At 34.1% G+C, this 13,720-nt stretch overlaps 1 protein-coding gene across 5 annotated transcripts in view; it reads right to left on the bottom strand.

Moving 5' to 3' along the window:
* Positions 1–13,720, bottom strand: part of Tab3 (TGF-beta activated kinase 1 (MAP3K7) binding protein 3) — a 57,600-nt gene that overhangs the window by 35,915 nt on the left and 7,965 nt on the right. For 4 of the 5 annotated variants that reach the window (XM_026402628.2, XM_026402626.2, XM_026402630.2 and 1 more), the window contains one exon: positions 2,100–2,197. The exons of the other annotated variant lie outside the window; for it this stretch is intronic. The gene's annotated coding sequence lies outside the window, so the exon portion shown is untranslated. The remainder of the gene's footprint in view (positions 1–2,099; positions 2,198–13,720) is intronic. 5 annotated transcript variants of the gene reach the window in all.

Here is a 13,720-nt window from a genome sequence, read left to right as displayed (position 1 = left end):
GATGATGACCACTCTTTAAGAAAAAAAAGGAAAGAAACAAAAGAGCATCAAAATGTTACATACATAGTAACGATAATACTAATTTAAAAATCTTGTTTCAGGTATATGCATATGCACTAGACCATGGTTAAAATGTATTACTACTCTGGGTTGCTTTGAGAAATATTTAGAATATGGTGAGGAATAATGTAAGGTGAGAGGTACATAAAAAAAACAAAAAAAATATTTACTACCTTTCCTGTTTACTTATTTCTGAGTAGATGGAAGCTAATTGATTAATAAAGTAGAATTATTTCAGAGCCCTCTAGATATAAAAACTGAAACAGCTCAACTCTGTTATGAATTTTTGTGTGATTTTCTTTCTCTCAGTCTAGATGTGTTTGTGTAGATCTCTCACATACATATAGGAAGCTCCTGTCAGCTAATCTATCTAAAAAAATCAAAAAAGTGGGTAATTGGTTTCATTAACCCAGAAATTAAAATTCGGTGGGAATTTCCTAGTGGAAGTGTTTGAAAGATTAACAAAAATGCCATTTGAAACCATTTATTTAACAATTTCTAATCTGATGATATTCCTGAATTCACTGTTTGTTCATATAATAAAATCTGAGCTGAGAAATACAGGAGACCCATGCCCTAAAATGAGAGAAACACACTAGTAGTTATAGAAGAGTGGTGTTAAATTCTATAAGTACTCAAAAAAGAATTAAGGTAGGACAAAGAGGAAGCAATCTGAGGAAAACTTCATGGAAGAGATGACATCTAAGCTGGATTGCAAAGAGAAGGTTTTGTTTTTTGTTTTAATAAAAACAACAGAATTATGAAGCTGCAAGGAACTCTAATACATCATTTAACCCAGTGGTTCTCAATCCAGGATGATTTTGCCCTATAAAGGACATTTGGCAATGTCTAGAGCCATTTTTGGTTGTCATACTGGAGAGTGGTTCTATTGACATCTGGTGGGAAGAGGCCAAGGATCCTCCTAAAGTCCGCAGTCCCTGTTGACAAAGAATTACTGGGCCCAAGATGTCAATAATGCTAAAGCTAGAAAACCCTGAGCCCAATCCCAATGTAAACCTCTGTTTTATACAATAAGATAACTTAAGGCTAGTAAGGTTTGTAAACTTGCTAAAAAGATGAACTGAACAGGCCACATAACATCTTGTCCAGTGCTTAATTTACAACACACACCAATGTGTGTTAATATACTAGGACATAGACATTTAAAAGAGCAGGAACATTTTCATAAGGTGGAAAAACACACTATCTAGAAATCAAAGTCTATATTCTCAGTCTTTCTTGATACAGATCTGCCAATGGCCCAAAGCAAGAACTATCATTACAATGCCTTTATCTGTTCATAATAACAGTAGATTAACCATCTGTTCAATTTAGATATTGAACATAAATTTGAGAATTAAAAAATTACAAAAAGTACTAGAAAGCTGGGGAGGCACCGTGGCACATATCTGTAATCCCTGCTACTTGGGAAGGTGAGGCAGGAGGATCACAAGTTTGAGGTTAGCCTGGGCAACTTAATGAGACACTGTTTCAAAATAAAAAGGGCTGGGAATGTAACTCAATGGTAGAGCATTTGCCTAGAATGCATGAGGTCCTGGATTCAATCTCCAGCACCACAAACAAAACAAAACAAAACAAAAATAAACAATCTAGGAAGCTGGAAAATCTGCATATACACACATGTGCAGTTATTTTTGGCGGGGGGGATAGCTATTTATTGGGGGATATCTTTCAAGATCCACTGCTCCAACCAACAAGGGATCTGGTCTCTGGGCAGGATTAGCCTCTTTTATTCAAAACCAACTGCTAAATTTCCTTCCATTCTCTGGTGAGGTTTCTAATAGCAAATGAACTATCAAAAGAACTTGTACCTCCTACTGCTAAAGAGTGAGTAGCAGCTGCTTAGCATCCTGATTTAAGGCCTATTATCTACAAAAATGAAATTGCATGGACATCATCTTTTTCTCTTGCTCTTGAGTAAACGGAGGGGAGAAGACTGGACAGTGGAGGGGTGTAAACATGAAACTTATTAACAGCAACATACATTCGTTTTCAAAAAAGACATATGCATTTCTTACCTCTAATTTTATAACTGATGAAACTTCAACTAAGACACCTTGTGTAGTCTGATGTGCTACAATTCACGATGAAGTGAAGAAAACCTGAAGACACGGTCCTAAAAAATGAAAACTGAAGATTTTAGATTCCAACTATGAACACTTTAAAAATGAAAGCATGAGCAAGTGATACACTGTACAAATAAAAGGTCATTAAAATGCAAGCAGTCATTTTCCTACATGAAATTTCAGTGAATGAAATTTATATTTAATAAATGCTAAGATAAAATTATCCTGGCTGCCTGAGCCACTCTGCTTCCCTCTCAGTCACCTCTAATGCCTAAGGCAGAGCTCCAAATGGCAGAGGGCACAATAAAGGTTTGCTGAAATTCTGCCTTTAGAGAAAGCTAGCAAGAGGAGCTTTAGTTATATCCCTGGCAAATCATCAGGGGTCCCTGCAGCTTCCCAAGATATACTAGTCATTAAAATTTAATGAGTTCGATTACAAAACTGTGCTGGAGCCCTTTTTAGGGCCCTAGGTCTTTAAAATTTAAATGACTCCACAATGAGACTGACTTGTCTCTGCTTAAGCACAGGACTTTTTAAATTCCCACACTTCAAGCAAGTACCACACCCTCACTGCAAGCCAGTAGCATTAAAGAAGTTATACCATCTTTTTTTACTGTTATTTTCTCTGCTATCCTATGCCTCAAGAGAATGACAATTGCTCACTCAGGACTGGGAGACTCTCCCATAATTTGGCCCACTAAATTACTAATCTACCACTCAGGAATGACTTTAACTCCCTGAAAAAGGAAAAAAGTTAATTTGTTATAATCATAAATAAACTAATACTATTTTAGTTTAAAAAGAGGAAAGCAGAGTCTTCAGTTTCCCAATTAGGGATTTTAATAGCTCAAGAACTGACTAGATAATTCATGTTAACCAAATAGCCATAGTGAAAAGGAAAAAAAAAATTCTACCATCTAGAAAAATTTCAGCTAATAATGCCAGAAGTGAGCAAATTAGAATAATCACAACTTTGCAAACTTTAATTAGGTAACTAATTCACTTACTCATAATCAATAAATAATAAGAGCACTAAGTGAAAAGTTGGGCTTCATGAAAATATCAAGCTGTCCACCTGAACCCTCTGATAAATCATGGCAATATTTAAAAAGTGAAATGATCAGACACTACATGCCTCTGGATGAGACATAATATGAAATGACAGCAAGTACTCTTATTTATTCCCCTAAGAAAGTATAATCTGAAAGTAATTAAGCATATAGTTCTAATTGTCAGTCCACATAAAATACAAAGGATAAAGGAACAAGTTAACACACCCCAAGAATGGACATGTGAGCATGAATAAAAGCAGAGAGGGTTGGTATAGTTTACAAGAGAATAAAGAGAGATTTAACTGAGGGAACTTGAATACGGACTGAAGTGTTGTCTATGTTATTAAGGAATTATTATTAGATGTGCTATATATGATAAGAACACTGCAGTTATGTAAAAATGTTTTGTTTTAGAAGCATATTAATTTAGAGGTGAAATTATATCTTAGATATGCTTTAAATTCTCAGCAAAAGTAAAGGAGTAAGGAGATGATGAAACACGTAGTGAACTGTTGATAACTACAACATCAGAAGTTCAATGAACTTTTTATTTGTGTATATTTGGAATGCTCAAAAGTTAAAAGTAATGAACTAGAAGACATAGTCCTTTAAGGAGAAAAAAGCAGTATATTCAAAATACTTGCTAGAGATATAAAGCTATTAAGAGGGTTCTTCAGCCAGTCCAGAGGTAAAAACTTTAAAATACCAACTCCATTTAATTTAAATATTTATTGAAAACTACAATAAGTGATAAAGCAAGAAGTATGAAGGCCATGCCCGGTCTTGAACCATCTCTTGAGCTGGTTAAGAAGTGCACTCTCTGGAATCCTGATGAGAAAGTTCACAAATGTAGTGACAGATTCAGTAAAACAAGCTTACTGAACAAAAATTATACAGACAAAAGAAAAGAAGAGAGATTAAACAATAAAAAGAGTGAAGATACAAATGTCCTACATGAGGAAATTCAGTTCTATCAACATTTCAAGGCAGGAGAGATTTGTGAGTAGGACAGGGGAAAAATCTGATGAATGAACTTTCAAAACAAAAGAATCCTTAGGGATAAAGGAAATAGTTTTCAAGAAAAAAATAGAGTGATACTAAATTTTAGGAGGAGGCATTCTTATACCCCAAAACATGTAGTAACTGAATATGTTCCAAATTAAATAAGGGCATTTGACGTCACAGGTCTAATGTAAGATAACTAACTCTTTGAGGCTGTCATTCAAAGGAGTAGCAAGAATGTTGAAAACAAGAATGTACAGGAGCACGGACTCTATTGCTGGGAAAGGGGTCTGAGGTGGGTCAGCTTTTGGCCCTAAGTCTAAGAAGGACAGAGCTAACAAGATTTTAGCTAGGATTTCATCAAGAGTGATTGAAGAAGCAAAAAAGAAAGACTTACAGAAGGTATCCAGGAATGAAGTTAGTAAAGAAGTATGACATTAATCATAAAAGACAGAAAATGCATTAGATAAAAAAGAGGCAATTTTGTTGGAACTGGAAAATGGAGGCATATCTGAAGAGAGGAAAGGGAACTATACATGTAGGGATGAAAGAAGACTTGTGACAAAGCAAGCTTTCAAACAGGGCAGAGGTTGACAAATTCAGAGCCAGTGGGACTATGTTCTAGAAATGAGGTGTGGTGGGGGACAGTGAGAATGAGATATGAAGAAATATTCTCCCAATTGTCTCTATCTTTAGGACATGAGTCATGGGGTCATGATACATGGTTTACAGAAAGAAGAAAGCATAGAACGATAAAACTTGGAGTCAGTGAGCGTCTGTAGGTCATTATAGCTGAAATAAAATGAGTAATAATAATAGACAAAGAACATACACAATTCGCCAGGTGTGGGACAACAGGCAAGTTACTTAAGCTCTCAGACCCTGTTTCCTAATCCTTTGCTTAAAACCACACCTAATTATCACATACTTACTTCAGAGGCTCCTATGGGAATTAATTTACATAAAAGGAAAAAGTTTATAACTGATAATGTACCATATTTATTCATTAGGTTGAGAGCTCTCATATGGCAGCAAATTTAAGAATCTCATCAGAACTGCCTCTTTCTTCTATTTCACAAGGGCAGATATATATTATACCCACATACAAGTATACTAAGAAGTCATAAGGGTAAACAGATAACTAAAAATATTCTTTTCAATTAGAGGGGGGAAACTTAGTTGATATTATGCATACTAATTTCAATAGCAATTAAGAGATATTTCATATTATGAGAATCATTTTAGACCACTGTAACTGACATTTCAGTAAATTTATCCATTGGTTAAGGTCTAAAAATTATCCAAGGTTATAGAGGCTCAAAATGTTGCTGACTAATCAAAAAATAATGTACTTACATTTATATAAACATACAGAATATGTAGCTTTTAAATAAAAATGTACATAATTACACGAGTAAATAAACTCTTTAAAACAAAGCTCATATGGAACTAGGGAACAAGTCTCAGGTCTTAAAAAAGAGTGATAAAGTCACTGCCTTTGTAAATAAATTCTGCCCATAAAGAGCCAACAAGAAGCCTCCCTACCTTGGTTATAGAATATGAGGTAATTTGAATCAACCCTCCCATTGAGATAAGTAACAGAGTTGGACAAAATATAAGTAATGACTTTCTTCAAAGAGTCAAAGAATTAACAGGACAGTGCTTTCAGATTCATTAAAGGACTGAAATTCAAAAAGGTAAGCTGAGCAATCTAAAAGAGGAAGTCAGAGGTTCAAATGTATCTGACAGTTGGGCTCTTGAATGTCCCTCAAAAGTTCGTATGTTGAGGACTTACTTGGTCCCCAGTACAACAATGTCCAGAGGTGGGTAATATGGGCAGTGAGTGGATCATGAGAGTTCTGAACACATGTATGGATTAATACACTGACAGCTGAATGGACAACTAAGAAATGGTGGAAACTATAGGCAGATGGGGTGTGGTTGGAGGAAGTAGGTCACTAAGAGTATGTTACTGGAGATAAAACTTGTTCCTTGCCCCCACCCCCAGACTGCCATAGCTGACAGCTTTCCTCTGCCATCCTGTTCCACAGTAATGTTCTGTCTCACCTCAAGCCAAGAGCAATGGAACAGACTGGCAGACTGACAAAGACTGAAACTTCTCAAACTCTGAGTCAAAGTAAATCTTTCCTCCTTTAAGTTGTTCTTGTCAGGTATTTTAGTCACGGCAATGAAAAGCTGCCAACACAGCCAGTCTGACAGACCAGAGGGACAAAGGGGAAAAAGCCCCTTCTCCCATCTTCAGGTTGGAATCCTTGAAGAGCTTAGAAATAAGGGTAAACTAAAAATGAATCAGTACAGACACTGAATGTAATATGATCTTGAGTCATGTGGCTGACCCAGGAAAGGTGTGATTTGATTAAGTAATCCTGGGTTCTCTCAAGCAAATGAAAACACACACACACACACACACACACACACACACACACACACACACACACTTCTTTATGAAATGTATCATTTCAAATGATTTCTCAAATAAAATTCCATATACAATGCCCAGCAAACAATTAGAACACGAGGAGACAAAGAGAAGATGACCAAAAGCCAAAGAAACAATAACAAAAACAGAACCACAGGGACTACAAGTATTGGACTTAATCAGGCATTGATTTTAAATTACTTACTATGTTGAAGATAATATCAAAACAGAAAAACCTTGGTAACAAACTAGAAACCATAAAAAGTGACAAAATACAGTTGTGTCACTTAATGGCATGTGTTTTGAGACATGCACCGTTGTACAAATATTACATAGGGTACCAAGTAAGATGGCTACAATATCACGAGGCAATATATTCTTAAGGGACCTCCATCTTATGTGTGGTCAATCATTAGTGGAAATGTTATACAGCATATTATTATGGATCTTAAAAGGAACAGAGTAATTGTTACTAAAAAATGTAAAAAATTAAAATTAATTCAAGGAACAGATTTAACAGCTGACACAGTTGAGACAATGAACCAAAAGACAGATTGAAGAAGGGCTCAGAATGACGAGAGAGGGATGTAAGAAACATTAGGATTCAGTGAGATGGTCCCATATCCAATAGTTAATTGGAATCCCAGAAGGAAAAGAGAGAATGGAGCAGAAGCAATATTTGCATATATGAAAATTTTCCAAAAATGATGAAAGGCGCCAAACCACAGACTTAACAATCTTAATGAATTCCTAGCTGAAAAATCAAAAAAGGAAAAATTAAATGCATCCTTAGAAGGTAAAAACTACTTTCAAAGACACAACAGGTAGACTGACAGCTTAATTTTCAACAATAAAAATGAAAACTATAAGAGGAGCAAAAAGAAAATAATTGTTGGGGCTGGGGTTATAGCTCAGCGGTAGAGTGCTTGCTTAGCACGTGCAAGGTCCTGGGTTCGATCCTCAGCACCACGTAAAAATAAATAAAATAAAGATTAAAAAAAAGCAAAGAATTGTCAATCTAGTATTCCACTGCAGAGAAAATATTCTTCAAGACTGAAACTGAAATACATCTCAAATAAAAACAGAGTTAACATTCAGTGGATACTAAGAAATCAGCACAAAGGAAAACTGACCCAAGATGGGAGTATCATAAATGCAGAAAGGAATGAAGAACTACAAAGGTATAAATGAGCATGTAAAAAAATCTATGGGACACTGATTTTAGGAAAAATGTCTTGTGGTGTTTAAAATATATACAGAAATAAATTCCAGGTTAAAAAAAATAGCACGTATGTCAAAAGATAGGTAAATGGAATGGAGGTGTTTTAATGTACTTACTTCAACCAGGAGGAAGGTAAAAGTACCTCAACACCAGACTTTGATAAGTGAGGGATACATGCTCGACTAGTTATTCCAGGGTGATGACTATTAAAATAGAATAATTATGAAGAAGCAAGAGATGACAATGATGACAATGACGAAGAAGACTGTAATTCTATGGTAATCACACACACAAATGGAATAGAAACAAATATGTGATATCTGAGCCTTAAATAAAGGGAAAAAGCTAATATAAAAATAAATCAATGGAAGAAAAAAGGAAACAGCAGAGTTAGAGGAATAAAAATGTAATGTTCCACTTAGTTCCCAAATACCAGTAATTACATTAAATTTAAATTTAATTTAAATAGACTGAATGTTATAAAAAAGAATGATTATAACACTGGATTAACAAAAAGAAATCTACAAATGTATATGCTATTTTCAAGAAACCCATCTGAAACATAAGAACACAGAAAGGTTAAAAGTAATAGAAAAGTATGTATCATGCAAACAGCCAAAATAAAGATGGCATAACTATACTAGTTTCAGATAAAATAGATATTTAAAAAAGCATCATTAAAAAGAGTCACTCTAGGGACTGGGGTTGTGGCTCAGTGGTAGAGTGCTTGCTTAGTATGTGTGAGGCACTGGGTTTGAATCTCAGAACCACATATAAATAAATAAAATAAAAGACCATCGACAACTAAAAAAATATATATGTATGTGTGTGTGTATATATATATAGATAGATAGATATAGATAGATAAAATACATTCTTTAAAAAGTCACTCCATAATGATAAAAGGTTTAAATTCACCAGAACAAACTAAATTTGCATGCACTTGATAAATGGCCTCCAATTATGTATAAAGCAAAAGTTAAAAAATTACTAGGAGAAATACACATGCATCAATGTCATGCTGGCAGATTTTAAGATATCACTCTCAGTGAAAGATAGTTGAAAGAATAAACAGACTAAAAAAATTAGTAGAGACCGAGCTACAACACAATTAACATGCTTCATGATTGGGCATACATTGAAGGCTGTATCTAAAAACTACAGAATATATGCTTTTCAAATGCTTACGTATGTTAAAAAAATTGATTACTTGCTGAGCCAAAAGTAAGCCTCAAGAAATTTTAAAAGATTAAAATCACTCAAGGGAGTTCTTTAAAGTGTGATAAAGCCACAAACCAATTACAAAAAATACATAGAAAATTCTCTTATTATTAGAAATTAAGAGACACTTTTGAATAGCCCATAGATTAAAAAATAGGGTGGAAATTAGAAATATGAAATAAATAATGAAATGATTACATATCAAAAATCACAAGATGCTGGTAAAGCTACACTTGAAAGTGAAATGTGGTTTTAAATGTGTCAGGAAGGAAATAAAGATGCAAACTAATACCTAACTACCCATCTCCATTAGTTAGGGAGAAGGAAAAAAGCAAAAAAAAAAAAAAAAAATCCCTAAAGAACTAAAAGGAAAATGAATATAAAAACAGATCTTAACAAGATAGAAAAACATGCATATAGAAGAATCAACAATGTTGAAAGTTCTTGGGGAAAACCATTATAACTGCTAAACCTCTAGTGAAATTATTCATTAAAGAGAAGGATCTGGGCTCAGTGGTGCATGCCTGTAATTCCAGTGGCTCAGGGGACTGAGGCAGGAGGAATCCAAGTTCAAAGCCAGTCCCAGCAACTTAGCAAGACCCTGTCTCAAAATTTAAAAAAAGGAGAGAGGGAAAAAAGATTCATATATCCAGTATTAAGAATTAAAAAGTACCAAGAGAATGAAAACAAATGGCTAGACAAAAATCTGTACACAAATGTTCACTGTAGTGTTATAAATAATATTCCAAAAGGGAAACAACCCAAATGTCCATCACTGATGAATAAATACAATGTGGTATATGCATACAATGAATACTATTTGGCAATAAAAACAAATGAAGTATTGATACATACTACAACATAGGTGAACCTAGAAAACATTATGGTAAGTCTGGTTGTTTGCATGATTCCATTTATATGAAAATTTCAGAATAGGCCAGTCTACAGAAATGAAGAGACTTGTGATTACCTAACTAATGATGATGGGAAGGGGAGAAAATAAGAATGACTACTAACAGGTACAGAGATTCTTTGGGGGATGATAAAAATATTATAAAATTGACTGTGGTGATAGATGTACAATTTTGAAAAATAATAAAAACTAATAACTGCACACTTTATTTATTTATTTTATTTTTGGTACTGGATATTGAACCCAAAGGCACTCACACACTGAGCCACATCTCCAGCCTTTTAAAAATATTTTATTTAGAGACAGGGTCTTGCTGAGTCGCTTAGTGCCTCATAAAGTTTCTGAGCCTAGCTTTGAACTTGTAATCTTCTTGCCTCAGCATCCCAAATGGCGAGTATTACAAGCATACACCACTGCACCTGGCGATAAAATAAATCTTAACATAATCTCTTCCAGAGGATGAAAAAAACAAGTATATTCTTTAATTCATTTTATAAGGCTACCCAAACCTGACAAGGACAGAATAAGAAAACAATACTAAAGGTCAATCTCATTCATGGGCAAAGATCTAAAACTCCAAAATAAAATTAAACAAAAATGTGATATTGACCAAAGTGGGTTTATTTCTAGAATTCAAAGCTGATTTAGTAATAGGAAATCAATCAATGTAATTTAATTTGAGAAACAAAATCATACAGTTATTTTAACATTAGCAAAGTATCTGTTAAAATCCAATATCCATTCATGATGTAAGCTCCTAGGAAAATAAAAACAGAATGAAATTTCCTTAATTTTATAATGTCTGGGGAAAAATTAAAGCAAACATCATACTAGGTGGAAAAATGCTGGAAATTTTCCTTTGAGAAAGGGAACAAGACAATGGTGCCCACTCATACCACTTCTATTTAATATTACATCGAAGTACTAACCAGCACTAGAAGAATAACAATTAGAAGGAATAAAATTTTCTTAACTTGCAGATCAAAAGATTGAATATATAGCAAAAGATTCTAAAGAAGAATATCATAAGTAGTAAAAATTTAGGACAACTCCTATGTACAAAGTCAACATAAAAATATAAACATTTATAACATAAAAAAAATATCACATATCTAGGAATAAAACTCTCCAAAGTTGTGAACAACTTCCTGGAGAAAACTGTAAACATTATTGAGAAAAATTAAGAAGGACCTAAACAAATGGAGCAGTGTATCATGTTTAACAAGTATTGAAAACAGCCAGGCATGGTGGCACATGCCTATAATCCCAGCGAAGCTGAGGCAGAAGGATAACGAGATCAAAGCCAGCCTCAGCAAAAGTGAGGCGCTGAGCAACTCAGTGAGATCCTGTCTCTAAATAAAATACAAAATAGGGCTGGGGACGTGACTCAGTGGTTGAGTGCTCCTGAGTTCAATCCCCAGTATCTCCCCACACATACACACACACAAAAATATGTAGAAAACAATATTATAAAAATGTTAATTCTCCCTAAATTGGTCTATGGATTCCATGCAATTCCAATCAAAACCACGGACTGTGGGGTGCAGGGGCAGGGATTGATGACAAGATGATACCAAAATTCATATAAACGTTCAAATGGTCAAGAGTAGCCAAAATGTTGTCAAAAAGGACAACGTCGAAGAACTTGTTATACTGACTTATTATAAAGTTATAAAGACTTATTATAGGGGCTGGGGTTGTGGCTCAGAGGTAGAGCGCTCACCTAGCACGTGTGAGGCACTGAGTTCGATCCTCAGCACCACATAAAATAAAATAAAGATAAAAAGACTTATTATAAAGCTTTTATAAGTAAGAAAATGTTGTATGAGAACAAGGACAGACAGACCATTGGAACAAAACAGCACAGAAATAAAATCAAATACATGTAGATATTTGATTACTCACAACAGTATGGAAAAGACGGTGCACTGGGACAATTAGCTATCCTTATGGGGGGGGGGAAACCCCAGTATTGTCCCCTAACAGGATACATAAAAATCAGTTTCAGGTGCAAAAGCCCAAACCCTAAAACTTTTGGAAGGTGAGAGAATATATCCCTCACCCTGGGACAGGAAAAGATACTTTAAACTGAACCTGATACTTGATTTAAACATAAAGGAAATGATTAATTACATTGAAAATGAGAACTTCAGATTATGAAGACACATTAAAAATGAAAAAGCATGCCACACAGTGGGAGAATATATTTGCCACCAGCAAAGGCTCATTTCCAGCTTATAATAAAGAACTCCTGTAAATCAACAAAAAAAGGCAAGGAAGAACATGGCACATTTTCTTAAGAAATTATACCCACAATAGTTATTAAGGCATAAACCTCTGTCTGGAAGACTTAGCTACAAATACTGACACATTCCCTAAGATTTGCTGAGTAAAAACTTTTAACTATATATTCACATTTTTAAAAATTTTTCAAATGCTCTTATTTCAGTAGACAAGTTCTCCTGTTCCTTCTCCAATCTGAACACTAAGAAGAATAATTATCATTGAAAAGTCTTGTTTAACAAATCTTTATCTACTCTAAGGTCACAAAGACACTTTCTTAAAAACAGCATCCAAACAACATATACAGTGAATATATTCACACAGTGGAATAGTACACATCAAAAAGAATGAATACAACTACAAGTAATACAGATATCACATTCACAATTCCGCACAAAAAAAGTTAGACACAAAAGAGTACAAGTAGCAACTTGATCTTGTAGGTTTTTGTTAAACAGGCCAGTTTTTAAATCTTATAAATTAATTAATAAATGTAAAGTATAAAAGTAGGCAAAACTAATCTAAAAGTGGTCAAGAAAATGGCTGGGGTGGGAAGGGTGGTAAGCAGGATTTCTAAGTTGCTGATGATGTTTACTTTCTTGATCTAGGTGCTGATACAAAAATGTGCTTAGTTGGTGAAAATCCTCTGAGTTGTTCACTACTGATAATGTGTACTTTCTTCATATTAAAGTTCAGTAAAAAATTTTCTTGTTTTTTTTTTTTAAGTATGAAGGAGTACATTTTTTCAAATTTATTCAGGGAACAGAACAGCAAAAAAAGGTTTCAAAGTCCCTTGCTTCAAGTTATAGCACAAAAACCAAATGACAAACATTTTAAAATCAATATGCTAATTATCAGAAAGCATTTATAGAGGTGTCAAACCAACTAGTAACTCTAATATTTGTAGTATTGTTGATATGAAACTACTTGAATAGGAAAAATTGACTTACAGCTAGATTTAGTGAAGAGTATTGAGTAAAGATCTAAGTATGAATAAAGATCTAAGACAAGCAACCTGATCTTGTAGGTTTTTGTTAAATAGGCCAGTTTTTAAATCTTATAAATTAACTATAAGATTTAAATTTAAATTTAGATTGACACATCCAGCCAAACCCCCTCATTTTACAAATAAAGAAACCAAGATCCTTTGAAGTTGGATGCTTTGTCCCAGGTCATAAAAAGCTCTGAATAAGTATAAACAATTGAAGTTATTTAATTAAGTTCACCCCCTCCCAATTTTCTAAGTTCTGGGGGATTTCCACCCACTAAGAAAATTTATTTACTGGCAGTGTCACTCAATACAAGCCATATTCAACTGAAATATTTTCATCCAAACAACTCAAAATGAATTTCTTTGCCACTCATGACTAATAGCCAAAAGTTATTTCTGTGGCATAAAAAGATAAGACTTTCTAAAAGTGAAGTTCATGATGTGCAGCC

This window comes from Urocitellus parryii, chromosome X (genome assembly GCF_045843805.1).
Source record: "Urocitellus parryii isolate mUroPar1 chromosome X, mUroPar1.hap1, whole genome shotgun sequence".
Classification (NCBI taxonomy): domain Eukaryota; kingdom Metazoa; phylum Chordata; class Mammalia; order Rodentia; family Sciuridae; genus Urocitellus; species Urocitellus parryii.
Note: the sequence above shows the minus strand (reverse complement) of the source record. Positions and strands in the feature narration are given on the sequence as shown.